This window comes from Peromyscus leucopus, chromosome 1 (genome assembly GCF_004664715.2).
Source record: "Peromyscus leucopus breed LL Stock chromosome 1, UCI_PerLeu_2.1, whole genome shotgun sequence".
Taxonomy (NCBI): Eukaryota; Metazoa; Chordata; class Mammalia; order Rodentia; family Cricetidae; genus Peromyscus; species Peromyscus leucopus.
The window spans coordinates 70,583,979-70,604,800 of record NC_051063.1 but is presented as its reverse complement, the minus strand read 5'-3'; the positions used below and the strand labels follow the sequence as shown (position 1 = coordinate 70,604,800).

Genomic DNA, 20,822 nt, shown 5'->3' with positions numbered 1-20,822 from the left:
AAGAGCAAGCCATGGTCTTCCCCTGGCACAGCTCTAAGCAACAGAGGTGGTCCAGAAACCCAAGACAATATTGCCTTGCCTATAAATTCCAGGGTTACAAAGGGTGTGGTGTGGTCAGTCACAGAGTTCTGGTCCCTTTCTGGGGTCTAGAGATGCTGTCCAGGCACTTGGCACCTGAGTGGACCTTGTGACTAATTCTTGGCAATGGGCTGTGAGCAGGAGTGATGTTGTGTCTGTGGTGTTGAATTGACTATCCCTCCCTGAAGACTTCCTTTCCCTTTCTCTCCAATGATCAGGGAGAGCCACGGGTGGTACCCGGTCCTGACTCCCAGGAAGAGAAAACTGAGAATCCCTGAATGTCCCCTGGGTTGAAAACACACTTCTGTGAGCTGCAGAGAACGGGGGACTTTTCCCTTCAGCAGCCAGTGTTCTGGGCATGGTTTAGTGGCCCCCTGGGGGGCATATACTGGAAGAGTGGCTCCAGTGAGCTGTTGCTGGGTGGTGAGGAGCCTTGCACAGGTGGGCCTCCTGGAAGGTGGGGTGCCACTCCCAGAGGGATGCAGCTCCCAAGAGACCCGGACTAGTTCCCACTAGAAGGAGACATCAAAAGAACAAGCTTGGCTTTGGAATCATTCTTGCTTCCTGTCTTGCCATGGGACTGCTTCCTCTTGCATGCCTTTGGACACTGTGATATCTTTTGCCACGAGGCCCCCACAGGGTGGCACAGATGTTGGTACCATGCCTTTGAACAAGTTCTAAACTATAGCTGAAGAATCCTCTTTCCCTCATATATTATGCACCACCAAACGTTTTGTGATAGCAAGAGAAAACAGACTAATAGAATTGCCCAACACAGAGCATCCCACTCTCTCATATATGCATTTTCTGATCTCTCGAGGAATTGAAGACAAGGACAGGCCTGGCAGAAATCCTGAAGGTTTTATGACTTAGTGAGGAAGCAAGCCTACTGTCCAGCACGCCCAGGCAGGCATGCCTCCCCATGGAGACAGTTACAGGATGACATTCTTATTGGATCTCAATCAACTGGCCAGGCCAACACAAGCAGCTACATCTCCCTAAATGTGGCAGAGTAACTGCCACATCATGACTTAGTTTGGCAATATTTCCGGGTCCTGAGGGTTCCTGCAGCCAAGCTGATGACACCACTCCTCTGCCCCTCTGCCCGCCGTCACTCTCAGGTTAACTGGAGTCTAATTCAAACCACAAATAAACAAATGAAGTCGAGTCTTGCTCTGCCAGATGGAGAGATAAGTTGAGACTGATGAGCAGGGCTGTAACAAAGTTCCCTTGGCAGATAGATGATGGCTGGTATCAAAATAATGCAGAAAGGCTCCAGTGAACGATGGAGTGTTACATTTTCAATTTAGAAAGGCTGGGTGTGGAAGAACCATCACACAGGCACTGAGGGCAGCTCTCCTTTGCAGAGAAGCTGGCTTGGCCAAGGACTGGTGCCTTCTCTTCCATTTGAGAGCACCCCTCTGTGAGGATCCTGGGGGCCTGAAGCTCATTCTCAGATGCAGGCAGCTAGGTGCCAGGGTGACATGCTGTGACAAGCTCCCTCCAGAAGAGACCAGTCTCTGGAAAGTGCCCAAGTTAATTAGAAAAGACTCCAGGATAAGTTGAGGGGAAGGTTTGGTGATGAAGAGCAGACAGAGTCCTGGGGGTGGGGGCGGGTGGCTCAGTGGGTAAAGTGTTCACAATGCAAGTGTGAGGACCTCAGGTCCGATCCCCAGAGCTGTGTTAGGAGGTAGTGTGTCTATAATCCCACTATTCCCATGAGAGGAAGGGAGGCAGAGACAAGAGAAGCCCCAGGAGCCTGTGCGCCAGGTAGCCTGATGTACTCAATAGAAAGCCTGTTTCAAACAAGGTGGCAGGTGAGGACCAATACTCAAGGCTGTCCTCTGACTTGCAGGCATCAATTCCTTAGGGTATCACTGTTGGAACCACAAAACATCGCTGTCCTCCTGAGATACCAGGTAAGGGTTTAATAAAGTTGCTGACCCTGAGGGTCACTCACACACATCACAGAGCTTGCCCTTACCCCAAAGCCTAGGCATGCTAACCTTTAAAGTCTTGCTTGATAAAACTCCCAGGGACTTCTGGCCATAGCCCTCAGCTCCTCCTCCCCCAACCTGGGGTCTTCTGGGCCTTCTTCGGTGCCCACAGTCCTTCCTCAAGTCATTTCCTTTTCTTTGGTACCGGATGGTAACCAGGCATGGCAGGCAAATGCTCTAACCCCGAGCCACTTGATTGATAGCCCTGATAGCACCCCCACCTATGATAGCTCTTTGGATGACAGTGATGGGATGAGGGACATTTTCTGCCTGGAGACAGTTTTTCCTGATTCATCTGTTTGTGATTCCTCATGGAAGGGACCTCTGACTATTTCATTCTGATAGATTATTCTCGAACCTTCTCTGGGCATTTGGAGGAGGAAAAGCCATGTGACCCTATCATGCAGTGATTCTGAAAATATTCCACACTGAGGAGGTATCAGGCTTGCTGCAGATTTTAGGTTAGGGACCTGCATAAAACACACACTGGCTCCTGGAGGTTCGTTCTGGTGGGCAGAGAGGTGAGGAGCTAAGGGAACAAAGATGCCCACTAGGAAGGAAGACACTGAGGAGAATAAGTACCAGAGATGCACACTGAGTGAATAGAGACGGTGGACGGTACTCCCCCCAAGGAGAACTCACTCTGAGGGAGCAAAGGAGCCTCTCCAATGGGCGAGACGAAAAGAACGTGGACACATCCTGGGAAGAGCTCACCATGGGCGTGGGCAGCAGTTACTCTTGGTGGAATATTCATCAATAAAAAAGCAGTCACACACATTGAGAAGCCACCCCTTCTCCAGAAAAGAGCCCCTAGCTAGTCCTTGTCATTTATACCCAAGGACAAAGTCTTGCTACGGTGAGAAGACATCAGAGTGACCTTACCCATGGTGCTTTGCCAGTCTGTTTTACAAGTGCATTCTCTCATCTCTTCAGGCAGCAAGGATGATGTGGACCAGCCTGCCAGAAACCCAGGTTTTGGGACTCCGTGAGGAAGCAGGCCTGCTGTCTAGCATGTCCAGGATACCTCCCCCGAGAGACACTTATAGGATGACATTATAATCAACACAGTCTCCATGGAGATACTCCCCCCCCCCAACTTTCAGCCAACTACATTTGTCCTAAGCCACCAAGGTGCTCAATGAACTAATGTTCAGTGCCAAGAAAGCATCAAAACTTAAAGCTAATGGGCCCCGATCTCCACTCCCTGCACAAAGTTTAATAATCTGAAATTATTTCAGGTCTCAAAAGAGAAGGGAAATTGAACAGAACCCAAATATGAGACTGTTCTCATTCCAATACTATTCTGATCTACACATATTAGAATACTTTTTCCACCTCAAAGGGCCATTGGGTGCTTAGTGGCCAGAGCACATAAACAAGACGGCTGGACCATGGAGTCATGAGTCCCTTGATTATCAGAATGAACAGCGAGCCAATGAACCCTGAGTTTGGCTAAGAATCTGCTCTCTGTGGCATTTGCATCCACAGCAGGGCCTGTGGTGTGACCACTGATGGATGCTGGCACTCCAGTGAAGCCACACCAGGGAAGCGATGCTGAGAATGCTCAGCAGGCCACGGGCATCACTGCTTCCTAGTCTGCTGCCCTGGGGCTCTCTATGATGGCAGAACAGCTGATCTGGTCGTTATCTTCACAAATCCCAGTTACTTGTTCACCCATTTGAGAAGTAGTTTGCAAGTGCCCATTATACTCTAAGCTAATGAGATGACGATTCAGATCTGGCCTGAGTACCGCCCAGTGTTTTCAGGATTAAGTCTTGTCAAGTCCCATTCCTATCTGACTGCCCAATGCCTCCATCGTCTTTCCAACCATTTCTCTAAATTCTGTAGGATTCCCAGGAAGTGGTCCTAGAATCAGGGTACACGGTTATTTGTGCCACATATGTGGGGACTACAGGTTAATTCTGTCAACTCCTCATCATTCTTTTTCCCTGTTATAGTATTCCCATCACAAGATTATAAATTCCCAAGACTAGTCACTGAGTTAGATTTTGGTCTATCCATTCTTTCAAAACAACTCCAGGAGACTATTATTGTCATTTGCAAAGGGATGCGTTTCCAGTTAGGGGCTGACAGACACTGGGTTTGAACAAGTCTTTTGATTCCAGTGGTTAAAAACTACCCTATTTCCTTGGTTACCTAAGTCAGCATTGGATTACCAGTGATGAACAGCTGAACTGCGGCAAGTGATCAGCACATGCTTGATGCCCAGACTTGGAGGCTAAGGACTAACCTGCCTACACCCCAACATATGCCTAGGTCAGTGCTTCTCAAAGTGTGGTTTAGGAGCAGCAGTGTCATCATCGTATTAGGGACGTGATTCCCAGGCCATGTCCAGACCCCCAGAGTGGGAGTGACGAAGGGGGATCCTAGCACCTGTGTCCTTCCAGAGAGCAGCTTAACTTGATACAAAATTCACAACATATGAAATTTACCTTTTAAGTAATTTTAAATTTGCCATCCAGTGATTCTTAGCTCACATGTAACATTGTAGGACCACAGTCACCTTGTACTTCTGGAACATTCTCTTTATTACTGCCCTAGTCACCTTCAGCTGTCAACTTGACATAGCCGAGAGTCGTCATCTGAGAGAGTTGGCCCAGATCACACTGGCCTGCGACCATGTTTGTGAGAGATTATTTTGATTATGATTCATGTGGGAGGGCTCAGCCCACCATGGGCAGCACTGTCCCTAGGCAGGTGGGCCTGAGTTTTATGAGAAAGGGAGCAGACCATGAGCCCGTAATCATTGCTCCTTTGTGGTTCCCACCTTGACTTCTCTCAAATGTTGACTGTTGTCTCTAAGTGTGAGATAAGACAAATCCTTTCCTTTCCCAAATGGTTTTGGGTCAAGAGTGTTTTATCACAGCAACAGAAAATCAAACTAGAACCACCACTCACACCGTGGCTATCCAGTAGTCACTTCTGTTCACTGCATGGAGGAAGCAGCACACACTATGTCCCTCCTGCAGCTGGGTCTTTCCCTTAGCGTAGTGCTTCAAGGCACATCCACACCGTAGCAGCATCAGCCCAACATCCCTTTCTAGGGCTCCAAAGCTGTTCATGGTAAGATAGCCCTATATCTGGCTATCACTAGATGGCCCAAGGGTTGCCAGTTTAAGCTTGAAAGCGCCTCACCTAAGTTTGAGATTCACGTCTTGAGGATACTGAATGGAGCTACCCGCACCTACTTATGTCGTCACAGGAACACAGTGTAGGTTCCTCAGAGGGAACCTTTCACATACTCTGCTTCAATACCATTCTCCTAGATACCATGGTGCCATTTTCTGAGAAACACTGTACAGCATTGGGAAAACCCCTCTTGGTTTTGGGCATGGACTCAAATGTCCCTAAGCATCTGCCTGTCTCCTTAGGACAAACCCAAATCAAGAATGTGTTTGTAAATATTAAGAACTGCAGCAACATTGGTATAGTTAAGCACACCTTTAGCCCTAGCACTTGGGAGACAGAGGCAGGTGGATCTCTGTGAGTCCAAGGCCAGCCTGGTCTCCAGAGTGAGTTCCAGGATAGTCAGCACTACATATAAAGACCCTGTCTGAGAAATGAATGAGATCTACATGAGCAAACTGGACATGAGGCAGGGTAATGAAGGGCAAGGGTTGAGGGAAAGAGAGCTTAGGGGAGCTGGAGATCCCAGCTGTATCAAGAACAGAGAGGGAGGAGAAAAAGAGACCATGATAAATGAAGACCTCATGGGAATAGGAAGAAGCAAAGTGCTAGAGAGGTCCACAGAAATCACAAAGATACCTCCACAATAGACTACTGGCAGTGGTGGAGAGAAAGCCCGAACTGATATACTCTGGTGATCGGATGGTCGAACACCCTAACTGTTGTGGTAGAACTCTCATCCAATGACTGATGGAAGCGGATGCAGAGATCCACAGCCAGGCCCCAGGTGGAGCTCCAGGAGTCCACTCAGTGAGAAAAAGGAGGGATTGTATGAGTGAGAATTGTTGAGACCATGATTGGAAAAAGCACAGGGACAAAGAGCCAAACCTGTGGAAACGCATGAACTATGAACCAATAGCTGAGGAGCCCCCAACTGGATCAGGCCCTTTGGATAAGTGAGACAGTTGATTAGCTTGAACTGTTTGGGAGGCATCCAGGCAGTGGGACCGGGACCTGTCCTCAGTGCATGAGCTGGCTGTTTGGAACCTGGGGCCTATGCAGGCACACTTTGCTCAGCCTAGGTGAAGGGAGGAGGGGACTGGACCTGGGTCGACTGAATCTACCAGGCTGAGCTGAATCCCCAGGGGAGTCCTTGCCCTGGAGGAGATGGGAATGGGGGTTGGGCTGGGGGAGGGCGGGGCGGGAGAAGGGAGGACAGGGGAATCTGTGACTGATATGTAAAATTAAATTAAATTATAAAACAAAAAAATGAAAAAAAAAAAAAAAAAGAAAGACCCTGTCTCAAAGATAAAACAAAACAGAATTGCAGGAATACATGGGCCCTTGCTCTGTATGCAAACCAGATGCAAGGTGGTGAAATTAGGTGCAAGCTGGTGTCAGTGAACAGAGAGATGCTCCCTTCTGCTTGCTCTGAGAGCCAGCATCCTCATTCTGTCTTCCCATCACCTGCATTTTTGTTTTCTTACTCAGTAGTCTTATTCCCTGAGCTTCCATGAAGAGAGTACCACATTAGGCTCTGTAGCTTTTCGTGACATCGAAGATCTTGCTCAGCCCATGGTATATATTTAAGCACACAAGTTTGTTTCTTCCATAGCCCTTGGCAAACTCATCACAGTACACCATTTAATGCATTTAATAAATTATCCCCCAATACGCCAGGTCAGCAGCTAATTGAACTGACATATAGCAGTGACAGACTTGGGCAAAGCAATAAAAGTGGAGAATTACTCAGAAAAGAAGCCATTTCCCACGCTCTGTCCCTGGGCACAAGAACACTTTAAAATAATTGTACCTGAAATCCAGAAAGGAGAGCTGCTTTCAGATCAGGGCAGAGAATTTATCTCCGACACCACAGTCACCCTGCTGTGGTTCCTGCTCAGATATGACCTCTTTTGTTAGACACGTTTGCCTTTTTCTCTAATATTTAACTACCAGGGACACTTGGGGCACGCTTACCACACTGAATACAAGGTTAGACATAAAAGGAGAATGAAGTGGAAAGGTGGATGATCTGTAGGAAGATAAAATCCCACTACTTTTCAAAAAGAGGAAGCCACTTCGGGCTTCCCACCACACAGACAGTCACAGCTTAATATCCAGCTGTCTCCAAACTGCCAAGTAACACACAATTAGGAACAACTTCTGCTTTGAGAAATCTGCAGCCAGAAAAGCTTCTTCTTGTTCGAGCCTATTGTCCATTTTGTGGCTGTATTCTTGGGATGACTCACACTAAGCCAATTTATCAGCTCTGACAGAAGTCAGGAGTTATCTGCCTCGTGAAAGCTCTCTGGGAACTGCTAAACAACAAGCATTTTTTTTCCCCAGTAAAAATTAGACCTTCAGGCCAAGCCACTGGGAAGAGGCTGGATTTAGGGGCTGCAGGTCTCATGGTTTCCTGTGGCCCTGTTTTCTTCCCTGATGATTTGACACAGTCTCTCAGTTCATTACTTCAGCTCAGAGCTTCAGAAGTGAGGAAGGAAGAGGAAGGGACTGTTACAGGCCCTGGATGGAGTATAGCTTAGACACTTCACAATTGTGTGATGGAGAAAGTCAGCTCTGGGGAAATGGAGTGGGAAGCCGTCCACATTTATCTCTTTAAGTTGACTGAAAACACACACACACACACACACACACACACACACACACACACGAGAAGAAAAATAGGACTCCATTTGCCCAAGAATTAAGGTCAGCAATTAACAGGTGGGACCTCAAAAAACTAAAAAGCTTTTGCAAAAGTGAAGAAACAATCAGGTAAAGAAGAATCCTACAGAATGGGAGTGCGTCTTTGTCAGCAATGCATCTGGTGAAGGATTCATATCTAGAATATATAAAGACCTCAGAAAACAAAGACTTGACCCCCGTCCCCAAACCCCAACCCATTCATAAAATGGGCTACAGATCTGAACAAAGAGTTCTCAAAAGAAGAAATATCTCATAACTGTTCGTCACTTAGAAATTAGGGGATACAAATCAAAACCACTTTGAGATTCATCTCACCTTCATCAGAATGGCAAAGACCAACAAAAACAACAAATAATAAATGCTGAAGAGAATGTGGGGAGAGGGGTTCCCCCACTTACTATTGATGGGGTTGCCAACTTCTTCAGCACCTCTGGAAATCAGTGTGGAGAATTCTCAAAACGCTAAAAATAAATCTACCATGTGACCCAGCGATACCACTCCATGGCATATTCCCAAAGGACTCAACATCCTACTTCACAGATACTTGCTCAGCTGTGTTCATTGCTACCTTATTCACAATAGGGCATGGAAACAAACAAAATGTCCTTCATTTTGTTTGGCAATTGGAGAATGAAAAATACAGTACATATACACTCTGGGATACTATTCAGCTATGAGAAAAAAAAAACAAAAAAACAAAATCGTGAACTTTGCAGATAAATGGATGGAACAATGAAAGACCTTACTGGGTGAATTAACCCAGACCCAGAGAGACAAATGTCACATGCTTTCTCTCATCTGTGGCTTCTAACTCCAAGTCTTGAGATGTGAGTATACAACATGTGGTGATGGCAGAAACCAGGAGAGAAGATGGGATCATGGGGTAAGTAAGAGAGAGGGGACTAACAGGTTATGAGAGATTTGAAAATGGAAATGGGTAAAATCGGGAGTATTTTAACTCGAGGGAGGTGGGTAAAATAACACTGAGGATGTCTGAAAACTCTATAGAGGAATCATATTATTACTTACCTAAGATTACATATATATAAGTCCATGTATATACATGTAGATATATAGTTTAAATGAAGTTATCCCATTCGGGCTGACAAAGATCCTCCTAATAGCCATAGACAAAAAAAAAAAAAAAAACAAAACCAAAAACCAAAAAACAAAACAAAACAAAAACAAAACAAAACAAAACAAAAAAAACCCCAAAACAAAAAAACCCAATACCAGGCATAAGAACATCTGTTGTAGAATATTAGTTAAAGATGTGTCACATTTGTTTATGTTGTGGAATATTTGTTTAATGATGCAAAGATGTGCTGCCTTCTTATATGTTGCATTTGTTTAGCTTTGTGAAGCTGTGTTACTTTGCCTATCTAAAACACCTGATTGGTCTAATAAAGAGCTGAACGGCTAGTAGCTAGAAGGAGAAAGGACACCAGGAGCCATCCACCCAGCTACACAGCAAACCATGAGTAAGAAGTAAAGAAAGGTATTTAGAATAGAGAAAGATAAAAGCCCAGAGGCAAAAGGTAGACGGGATCATTTAAGTTAAGAAAAGCTGGCTAGAAACAAGCCAAGCTAAGGCCAGACATTTATAAGAAAGAATAAGACTCTGTGGATTTGAGAGTTGGGGGTGAGACCCCAAAGAGCCAAAGAGTAAGAGTAAAAACAAACAAACAAACAAACAAACAAACTTAAAACAAACCTCCCTATTGAGTTGTTGGTTTGGGAAGTCCAGGAGACTCCCCAAACAATGTGGGCTTTTGCTGTTGCCCTTCATTGCCTCCCAGAGGTTGAAGGTAAGTTCCTATTGTTGAAGACACCAGGCACTTCAGACCCCAAATCCCATTTTGGACACAAGACCCAGAGGACCCAAGCTAGATCTGACTTGAAAGCCTCTTCCCTAAAGACAAGTTTTCGTAGTAGGAGAAGGAACCATGCACCTTGCAAGGGAGGGAGGCAGCTAGTGGCCTACTCTGCGGTGATGCCTATGAACTACAATGATGACCAGAATGCTAACCCAAGGCTGCAATGGTGGTGCCCACCGCCATTGGTGGTAACAGCTCTCTAATTGGACTTAAGGCCTGTACAACAAGAGCAGTACTGATACTGGAAAGCTAGCCAACTATCTGGGGCTAGTGACGTCATAAGCCTTGGAGGAGAACCCACAGCTGCCACTTTACTAGACTAGCATGTAATTCCTAACTGCATTCTAAATATTTGTCCTTATACCCACAGATTAAGTGCAGCTCTCCCCCTTCATCAAAGACATTTCTCTTTGTAACACACGGGGGCCATTACAGAAACCACAACAGGTCAAAATTGGAGACTAAGTGACCGTGGTAGCCCCAGACACACTTGATACGTCTACAACACAATTCCTGCACCCAAAGGTCAGGGAACATTTCAGAAGATGGGGCAGAAAGACTGTAAGAGCCAAATGGACCAGAAAGTCATCCGAGAGTGTGTGTCTCCTAGAAATGACAGGGAAGCTATACCCATGATACTTCAATAATATGGCTGCCTCAGTAAGACCTGAACAAGGATGATGCCAATCAACATACTAACATGGAAGGGGGACTCTCAAGGGGGCCCACCTATAGATAAAGAACAGGCAACTGAGAACTTCTAAGAGTGGCAAACAATAGTTTTCCTCAGGGAATATTTTATATTATATATAAGTATATATAATATATCTCACAAACCCCCAAACCCCAAAACCCAGCAACAACTACAACCAAACTTCAAAATCACATGTCCACAGAGGAGAAATAACATCGCCATACAGGGCTACATAACAGCTCTTGGAAAACAGGTTGCTGAGAGCTTCCCACTGACTTCTCATTTGCAGACCAAGATGGAAGCCATAGCAGAGTAGATCCAGTGTGGTGTTCATCTAGGGGTGTGGCATGAGGGAGGTGGGGAGGAAACAAACCAGGATGATGATGTCTAGGTACTTGTCTGTCAGTGTTACCTTGGGCCTCAGTTTTACATCTGAAGTGGGCATCATCACCTCCCACTCTAAGGATGAAGACAATGGAGCTTCAACCAAAACCCCTAGTTTTGGGGTAACCTCACAGTGTCCTGAGATGCTAAGTCATCTTGGGGAAAGATGTCTGTGACTGCTTTGCTCATTCTTGGGGCTTAGAAACATTTCAGAGATGGTGCACAATCCATCATAACTGTAGCCAGAAGGCAGCAATGTAGTAAAACTGCAAAGACAAATGAGGAAGGGCTACATACCACCCTTGGCAATTTTATACTATACCTGGCAGCAAAAAGACTCCTAGGTTCTGAAGGGCAAACAGGAACAGGACTCAGGAGCATAACCAACCATCCAATCATCCATCCAACCATCCATCATCCATGCATTCATCCATCCAACCACCATATATCCATCCATTGAACCACCATCCATTCAACTATCCATCCAACTATCCATCCTTCCACCCATCGATCCATCAATCCATCGATCCATCCATCCATTCATCCACCTATTCAACCAACACCCATCCAGTCATCCATCCAATCATCCATCCAATCATCCATCCAATCATCCATCCATCCATCCATCCATCCATCCATCCATCCAACCACCATCCATCCATTCATTCATCCATCCATCCAACACCCATCCAATCATCCATCCAGTCATCCATCCAGTCATCCATCCATCCATCCATCCATCCATCCATCCAATCATTCATCCAACTACCATCCATCCATCCATCCATCCATCCATCCAATCATTCATCCAACTACCATCCATCCATCCATCCATCCATCCATCCATCCATCCAATCAACCAATTAACCAACCATCTGTCTTCAGGTTTCTATTGCTGTGAAGACACACCATGACCATGGCAACTCTTATAAAGGAAAACATTTAATGGAATGGCTTACAGTTTCAGAGGTTTAGTCCATTATCATCATGGTGGGACATAGCAGCATTCAGGCAGACATGGTGCTGAAGCTAAGAGTCCTATATCTTGATCAGCAGGCAACAGGAAGTGAACTGAAGCACTGGGAGTGGCTTGAGCATATATGAGACCTCAAAGCCTGCCTTCACAGTGATACACTTCCTCCAACCAGTGACATCTACTCCAACAAAGCTACACCTTCTAATGGTGCCACTCCTAATGAGCTTATGGGAGCCAATTACATTCAAACTACCACATCATCCATCCATAGACTAGCCACATTAACATGCTTTTCAGAAGGTTGCTACCTGCTACACCTTGTTTTCGATACCCTAGAGTTTTCCCACATTTCCCCTAAGGCTCATTTTCCAGGATCATGGTCCCCAAGTCCTCCTATCTTCTTCCAGGTATGAGTTCACCATGGATTATATTCAAATGACATGTAGTATGACAGATTTTTAAGAAACCAAGTCCTTTGCAATGTGGAGCATGTCCTATGATGTCCCCACAGGAGTACCAGCTTTGCCATTATTCCAACTTCTCTTCCCAGGTCAAGGTCACATCCTCCCACAATGACAAAGTACAAGGGCTACAGCTGGGGTGGACTTTGCCAGCTTTTAAACCCCAGACCCCAGGGCCATCGTCACAAAAGCCTTCAGGTCTTTTGCAGCTGGGCCTCTGTGTAAAACACTTCATCTCCAGGCATAGAACATATGTGAAACCAAGTGGGCCTCAGAGTCAGGCTGGCTGGCAATGTTGGCACCCCTGGGCAATTAGCCTTGCCTTCATTCAGCAGTCTGACAGGACTGCCACTCAGTTTATGGGGGCCACCACAGTTCAGGGTTCAGGGCCTGTCTTCCTGCCTCCTCATTCTTAAGGGGCTTAGAAATGCTGACAGTAGCTAGGTGCAAGTGGCACACACCTTTAATCCAGCACTTGGGAGGCAGAGCCAGGCAGATCTACAGAACGAGTTTGAGGCCAGCCTGGTCTACAGAGCGAGATCCAGGACAGGCACCAAAACTACACAGAGAAACCCTGTCTCAAAAAAGGAAATGCTGACAGCACTCACCCTTTGCTTAGTAAACCCCCTCACCGATAGCCCGTGAGTCAAATTTCATCACTGTGGCTTTTCAGCTGAGGAAACTGGAGTTCAGAGAGGTGAGGCGCCCTAGCAGGACCACAGTGGTGCAGAGCTGGGACTGAATTCGGGGTTTCTGAACAGAAGCCTGCCATCTTCATTCTGTAGACCTAGCGGGGCTGTCAGGAGCTTCTCCCCCAACCCCAGGCACAGGCCATGAGGCAACCCCAGACAGGACCTGGCACAGGGGCCTATAGGGGTGGGAATGGGGGTGACGTGCAGGTAATATTTAGAGAAAGTGGCAGTAACCTCAGTGTCTTGGGGCTCTTAGGAGCCAGGGAGAAATTAAGATGAGTCCTGAGGTCCTTTCCAATTCCAAAATGCCTGAAGGTCTTTGGTGTGATGGAAAGCAAGGGTCAGTACACCTGAGCTCAAGTGTAGGTGAACATGCATGCACACATCTGAACCAGGTTGTGAGTTACTCTGTCCCTAATTAGCTTCCCATAGGACAGCCTGGTTACTCCAGGCTGATTACTCTGGGGCAGGGGGAGACATGGGCTGAGTCCTTTCTGTCACTCGGTGGTGAGTGAGCTGGATATGAAGGACACTGGCTCAGAGGATGGATTGGACCTCAGTGAAGATAACGGGAACTGCATCTATTTATTCTTGCAAGAACAGCAGTGACTGCATCCGAACGGATGCTGGCCCAGTGGGTTTGCCAGATGGGCTACAGAAGGCTAGGGAAGACACAGGCTTGGTGAAGGCTCCAGAATGTCCTCACCTCAGTAGGACATGGCTGTGGTTAATAGAAAGCACCAGCGACACAGAATGGATCCATCTGCAGAACATTATTGTTCATGAGCTAAACATGTGAACTTTGACCTCTGCTCCTCCTACTGGAAACTAATTAAAGTGCGAATCCAATTCCTCAGAAATTTGAATAAAGAGACACTAAGGGTGCTGTGGTGAGCTGAGATGTGCATGGGCGGCTTCTGGATGCCACCACTATGGGTTTCTCACTTCTGCCCTGAGCAGATGTTTCCTCTAGAAGCAAGTCCTGAGAGCGGAGGACCCACAGGCAGGGCCGTGGTGTTCAGACCAAAGGGACCTCTGTTCTCAGTTGGTTCTGCAGAGGCCCTGGGTCAGATGAGCTGCTCAGTGTCTGGTTACATGGAAAGGCTGCAGCTGGTGGGGTCTTCCAAGTTTGGGTGCTGACAGATATAAGCAGGTGCTGTGCTTAATGAGGGACGATTTCTGAGCCTCAGGTAACAGGCCCCTTTCTGCTGCTGGACCAGACACACTTGCACAATCCATGCTTATAACAAGGAAGATGCCTCTCATCATACCTGCTGGGTAAAACCATAGAGAATTCTGAACCCCAGCTAGCGCAGAAGTCAGCACACATCCTGTCCTGGCCCTGTTGGGCAGCTCCTGCAGGGGTTACCGTCAGGGGATAGAGGAATGGCGAGAGGAACCTCCAAAGCCCACTGGCACCTGGTGAGGGTGAAGGGCTGGTCCTGGAGCCAGGAGCTTGGGCTGACAGCCAGAAACGGAGTCTGACCAGGCAGGGCCCGTGTCCTCACCAACCTGTAGTCTTCTCATCTGTAAGACGGCGCTGAGTGTGTCTGTTCTTGGGGCTGTGGCAAGGACATGAGAAAGATGCCAGAGTTCTTGGTAGAGTGGAGAGATGTCTGGTGGGGGTGTTTCTTCTTGTGTTCTAGAACTATTAGACTGTGCATGTTTTTTTTTTTTTTTTTGACATGCCTCCAGGAAAAGCCTCCCTGGGAAGACCCTACATTTTACAAAGCAAATTGCTCTCATCATCTTGCTCTCCATGGAGTGCATGAAAATAACTACAGGCTTGGCCTCCTCACCCTGTGTGTTTACTCAGCTCTTACTTTGAGTTTGTTTTTAAGTTGGTCTATTGATTATATTTAGGCTATTCTTGTAAGCTATTGTAATCCCACTGTATAAAGACATGGTGCATACAAAAAAGGAAAACAGAGTTTGTATAAATGCTACGCTTGATAAAATTATGATGATCATACAGTTTTTCCTCGAGATTTAGTCATTAAAACATGAAACAAATGATTGTGTTTTAATTGTCACTTATCTATTCATCCAATCATTATCTATCGCATCCATCCATCACCCATCCACCAACCTACCCATCAATCCAACTATCCATTCATTCTCCTGTCCATCCAACCATCCACCAATTGCCAACCCATCCACCCTTTCCTCATCAATCCATCCACCTATCCAGCCACTCATCCACCCACCTATCCATTCACCCATTCATCTATCTACTCACCCATCTACCCCCACACCTATCCACCCACTACCTCCCTACTCACGAATTCATTTATCTACCCATCTATCTATATCCATATACCTACCCCCAATCCATCTAGATGCTTACTACCCACTTATCAATCCATTCACCAATACATCTACCCACCCATCAATCCATTCACCAATACATTCATTCACCCACCCACCCTTTCATCCAGGAAATATTTATTGGTTCTAATATATGCTGGATGCTGTTCTAGGTGCTGGGGATTCAGCAAAGACAAAACAAATATCTGACCTTTTGTGGCATAACATGGTTCCTTCCAGATAGCACAGTTACAGAGAGACCCAGAAGTTAACTGTGCCTTCACGTAAAAGCCTTTGTACCACGTTCTAGGAAGAGGAGGAAGCCATGCAGGGTACATGCATGGGAGAGAATGGGGTCAGGCAGAATGTCAGCTGTAATGTCTTCACAAATAAAATGCTGGATTAAAGAGGCCATGACCCAAGACCGGAGATCACTCTCTGCTGTAGTGACGTAATTTGAAGGAGCTTTGCAGACCTAACTAGTTGTAAAATGGGGCTGTCTCCTGCCTCCCAGAAGTTGCATGGAAACACTGCTTTGTCCTAAGAAGGCCTTTGTCCTTACATGAAGTCCAAATATGGCCATGGCTACTTATGTGTGGCAAACAAACTAGGAGATGACTCAGTTTTAGATCCCTGGGCTTCTGCTTGGATGATTTGGAAACTTGGTGGCTTGCTGGACTTCTGAGTGCCGGTTCCCCTACTTTTAAAATGGACACACTGTGTCTTCTTCACTGACCCAGGACAGCACAAGTGCCCACCACTGAGGTAGGTGGCACACTTCCTGTGCCATTTCCCCTGGACTGGATACTCAAGGAGCATCCAGTCCTTATAAAGTGTCCAGCCCAAGAGAAGAGAACAATTCTGCCATGCCCTGGGCCCAGATCATACAGTATTTGAAGTCTGAATTAACTACAGATAAACCTCTTTATTTTCCAATATGCTGCATCTACTTACCCAGGCAGTAAGCAAGAGCTAGTGTGCTGTATGCTAATGAGGTCTTCTTGACCTGTTTATATTCCTGCCAGGCCATTACCCCCTAAACTACAGTCAGGATGTAGCTGACTCAAGGATGCTGGCTGGATAATTAAATTGATTTTGACCAGTCATATTTCATCTTCCCAGAGGCCCCCTGCCCCCCTTTGTCATTAAGGTTCTTCCTTTTTCCTTTTCCCTGGGTAAAGATCTCCATCATTTATCCCAACACTTTGAGAAAAACAATGAAGATTTTGTTAAACTTTTCACTGAGAAAACAACAAAAACAAAAAATTCCCTGAAACCAACCGCCCCCCAACCTGGCATCCTCAAATGAGATGATTCAGAGAAATAAGTTCCTTCAATTCCATCTTTGCAAATCCCTCCATGTCCAGAGTGTTCCAAGATCTTACACAGCTGCTCAGAGTTCAGAAGGGGGTAGATTTGGATTGTGTGTGTATTCTGTGTTGATTACTCTTGGGCTCTGGTACGTCTTATCAGCCTCTGGGAGCATTCACAGGAAACCACTATTCATTCCGCCTCCTTGACATGCATTTTTAGATAAATCCTTTCAAAGGGAAATTCTGTTTTAGCATGAGACGACCTGGAGATGATCAGGCAGAGGACAGCCTCATTTCTGCTCAATCTCTTGAAGGCTCAGCCTGATCTTTGCTCCCTGATGCATTCTCAGCTCACCCCCTTCCAACTTTGGCTCCCTGTTCATAAGGAATTAAATTATTGGTCACTCTTATGATGATCTGAAATGTGGTACCATGGTTGAGTTTGAAGATTTCTCCTTTTCTCTTAGAGTAGTGGTTCTCAACCTAGGGGTCTGGAGCCCCACAGAGGTCACCTATCAGATATCCTGTATATCAGATATTTATCATAACAGTAACAAATTATAGTTATGAAGTAGCAAAGAAATAATTTTATGGTTGGGGGGGGAGTCACCACAACATGAGGAACTGTATTAAAGGGTCTCAGCATTATGAAGGTTGAGAACCCCTGTCTTAGAGGGACACACAGTGCCTACAGATGGATGCTGTGGTACCCAGGCCAGCTTAGAAGGGGGAAGAGGATGTTCATTGAGGAGACCCTCCCATACCTACAGAATCTTCCATCAGAACTCTGTTTTTTCAACTTGCCACCTCCAGATCCCTTGCTCTTCTCTCCACTACAATGAATACCGGTTCTCTGAAATCAAGGATCCTGCCATCTGTGTGCATGTGTGTATGTGAGTGTATGCATGTATGAGTGTGTGTGCATGTGTGCATGTGTGTGGGGAGGTCAGAGGTCAACACTGGGTGTTTTCCTCAAACATTCTCCAACTTACTTTACAATATCTTTCACTGAACCTGAGCTTGCTGATTGGTACTGATACTACCCAACATTGTGCTTTAGGTTTGTATGTGGGGGTTAGAAAGGCCCAGGAGTGTTGCTGGCACTGAGACTACCCAACATTGTGCTTAGCTTTGTATGCGGGTGCTGACAACCTGAACTCAGGTCCCTGATGCTTGTGCATAGAGTATATTACTGACTGACTGAGCCATCTCTCCAGGCCATTTGGTTGTTTATAATCAGCATGTATTAATTGGAAATAATAGGTTCCGTATGACATTTTCATATGTGTACATATTTTAATCATATTTCTCCCCTTCATCTTTTATGCCTCCCACTTCTACTGTCCCCCCCCACCTTCCCAACTAGCCCCTCTTGTATTTTCATCTTTTCTTTTTGCTGTTGTTTTAGTGACCCAGTAAGTTTCACTAGGGTGGCTTATGGGAGCATGGGTGAAAGTTTGTTTATATCAAGGACATCTAATCAGTAGATATACCACGAAGAAAAATGGCTTTCCTTCCTTCATCGACTTCATTAACTACTTAGGTAAATCCTCAGGGAGGGGCGGGGCCCTATGAGCCCCTCCTCACTCCATGGACAGGAGTGTGGTTGGGCCCTACCTTGTGCAGATTTTGTGCAGGTAATCATAGCCACAGTGACTTCAAGAGTCAAACAGTGGTATTGTCTCAGGAGGCAGCATTCTTTACCATTCCCCAGCTTCCTCCTGCTCTTTCAATTCCTTCTGCTTCCTACTCACCAGTGATCCCTGAATCTAGGAGGGGCTGCTGTCCATGTTTCATTTATAGCTGAGCATCGAATAGTTGCTTGCTCTCAGCACTTTGACCAGCTGCGAGACTCCAGCCTGCAGGGGTTTTGTTGGCTGATTTTCTCACATCTTTTTTACCACTATAATACAAATCCCCCTCACTATGGGCTTTGGTGATTAATTCACCCACTTGTTTAGGAAGTTGCTTTTCATCTGAGAAAATTAAAAACACTACTCTCAGGACAGGAATGTGGGATCATAATGGGAACCACACAGATATGAGTCTGTCCTGCTATGGGTGTATACTCAATATCCATCAAGGAGCATAATGTGTGGCCGATTCCAATGCATTCCTCCCAGACAGCCTAAGTGCCCAGCTCTCAATAATAATTTTTTTTTTTTGGTAAAAATTAGAGGAACCAGTGACTCTATTTTTGAACATAAATCTTAACTTCCACTCTGTAGCAAGCTATATTTACTACCATGCTAACTCCAAATGTGTTCTCACCACTCCTATATCCTTACTCCTATGAATGCAGCACACTCAACCCCGGAAGACCAAGAGCTGTAAAGAGCTCCTTAATGGATGGATGCCGCTATGTTTAACTCCAACACAACCCCCCAGACACCACACATGCCAAAGAGTAATTTCCAAGGCAGGTCTTATATGCTCAGTCTCCAAAGACATAAAACACAAGGCACTCACAGGCTTCTGGTAATTAATGAGACAAGCCATAGGGAAACTCCCCCTAGCTAGTGCTGCCGTGCGCAAGGAAATCAGGCACCCTGGTTTGCACAGGACTCTGCTCCACGATTGAATTTGCAGGCCTTCCAGTGCTGTTTGTTAGGGTTGAGGGTTGGGTCACGATTTTAGAGTTAGGATACAAGATACTATGTTAGAAAACCAGGTGGTCTACAGGACACACTCTTTAGTCCATTTCTGGTATTTATTTCTTTTGGACTATCAAACCTGTTATTAATCTATCTCTTCCCGAGTCTCCTTCAGGCTCAGACTTCAATTAACCAACTTTTTTGACACTAGCTACCCATGGGTCAATCAGCAGGGAGGAAGAAGTCAGAGGAAGGTCGGTGTTTGGATCAGTTTAAAATCAGCCCTAGTAACACAGTAACCAAAAGTCCTTCCTACAGCTCAGTGGGAATTCTGAAAAAGGTCCAACGTCTGTGCTTGCTGTCTCTGTGAACCAAATGACACTAATACTCCTTTGTCTTTGGGAGTGATTTATAATTTACAGAGGCAAATGATCTCATTTAATCCACTCCCCCTCCTCTCCCAAGGACCCCATGAGGCAAGGGAACCACCACTATGAGATAATGCTGGAGCAGCCTGGGAAATTCCACCATAGGTGATGGATGATGGGGGATTGCTTGGGCTCCTCGGCTTTCCCCTCACTATGGGCTTTTGTGATTAATTCACCCACTTGCTTAGGAAGTTGCTTTCCATGTGAGAAAATTAAAAACACCACTCTCTGGACAGGGATGTGGGATCATAAATGAGAACCAAATAGAAAAAGATTTACACAAAACACAAGCTCAGCAAAAGAGAAAACTCTGACATTGCTAATAAGGAATAAATCAAATAAAGGCTATTAGCAAGCCCCTGGTGTGTGGGGGAAGCCTTCACAATGTTTTGCTGAGCTCTTAACAATGTCATTTCTACCTGAGGTGTTCAGATATCTCTAGGGTAATTTGGCCTGCACTGTTCAGCCCTGCCGTGGACACCTGCCAGCAAGAAAGACCTCCCACAAAACCCCAAGAGTGCTAGAGAGCATGCCTGTAGCGTGTATGATCTTTAGGACTACAGGGTCTTCCTCAGCTGAGAACTCCTCAAACAGCATCTCCTGTTCAAGAGGATGAGTGGGTGGGTGGCCGACTGGGAGGCAGGGAAGGCGTACAGATAGACCTATGCATTTTGCTAACAGGGCTCACAAAGGCCCCGGGCTTCACATCTCTGCTTGTGTGCATGAGAACCATTGGGTCATAAGAACAATCGGGTCAGAACTGGGATGGCATGATTTCTTCAATCCAACCCAGCGGTCTCTAACTAGATTTTGCTCTTCCATTTTCTCTTATCAAAAATGAAAAAGCACTCGCTATGTCAGCTGGCAACAAGGTTGGTCAGTGGGGAGCCTTTTCTGGAGGTGTGTGGGTAGATGTATTAGTGTCCATGGGATAATCAGCAGGACAAAGCATACAGAGCGTTCCCTGTGTCCTCTGGATGAGTTTGAGAAGACACAGAGACCACCCTGCTGCAGGCCAACTCCCACCAGTTCAACTTTGAGCCACTGGCCATGCTACTCAGGGAGGCTGGCCCCATCTAGGCCCCCTGGGTAGTGAGACAGAAGGTTGCATGTGGTCCTCAGACCAACCTCACACGCTAAGCTGTGGCTCCTTGCCCTAAATGTCCAG

The 20,822-nt window shown here is 46.1% G+C and overlaps 1 protein-coding gene across 1 annotated transcript in view; it reads right to left on the bottom strand.

Moving 5' to 3' along the window:
* Window positions 1–20,822, bottom strand: part of Adam12 (ADAM metallopeptidase domain 12) — a 319,985-nt gene that overhangs the window by 50,058 nt on the left and 249,105 nt on the right. The gene's annotated exons all lie outside the window — the stretch shown is intronic.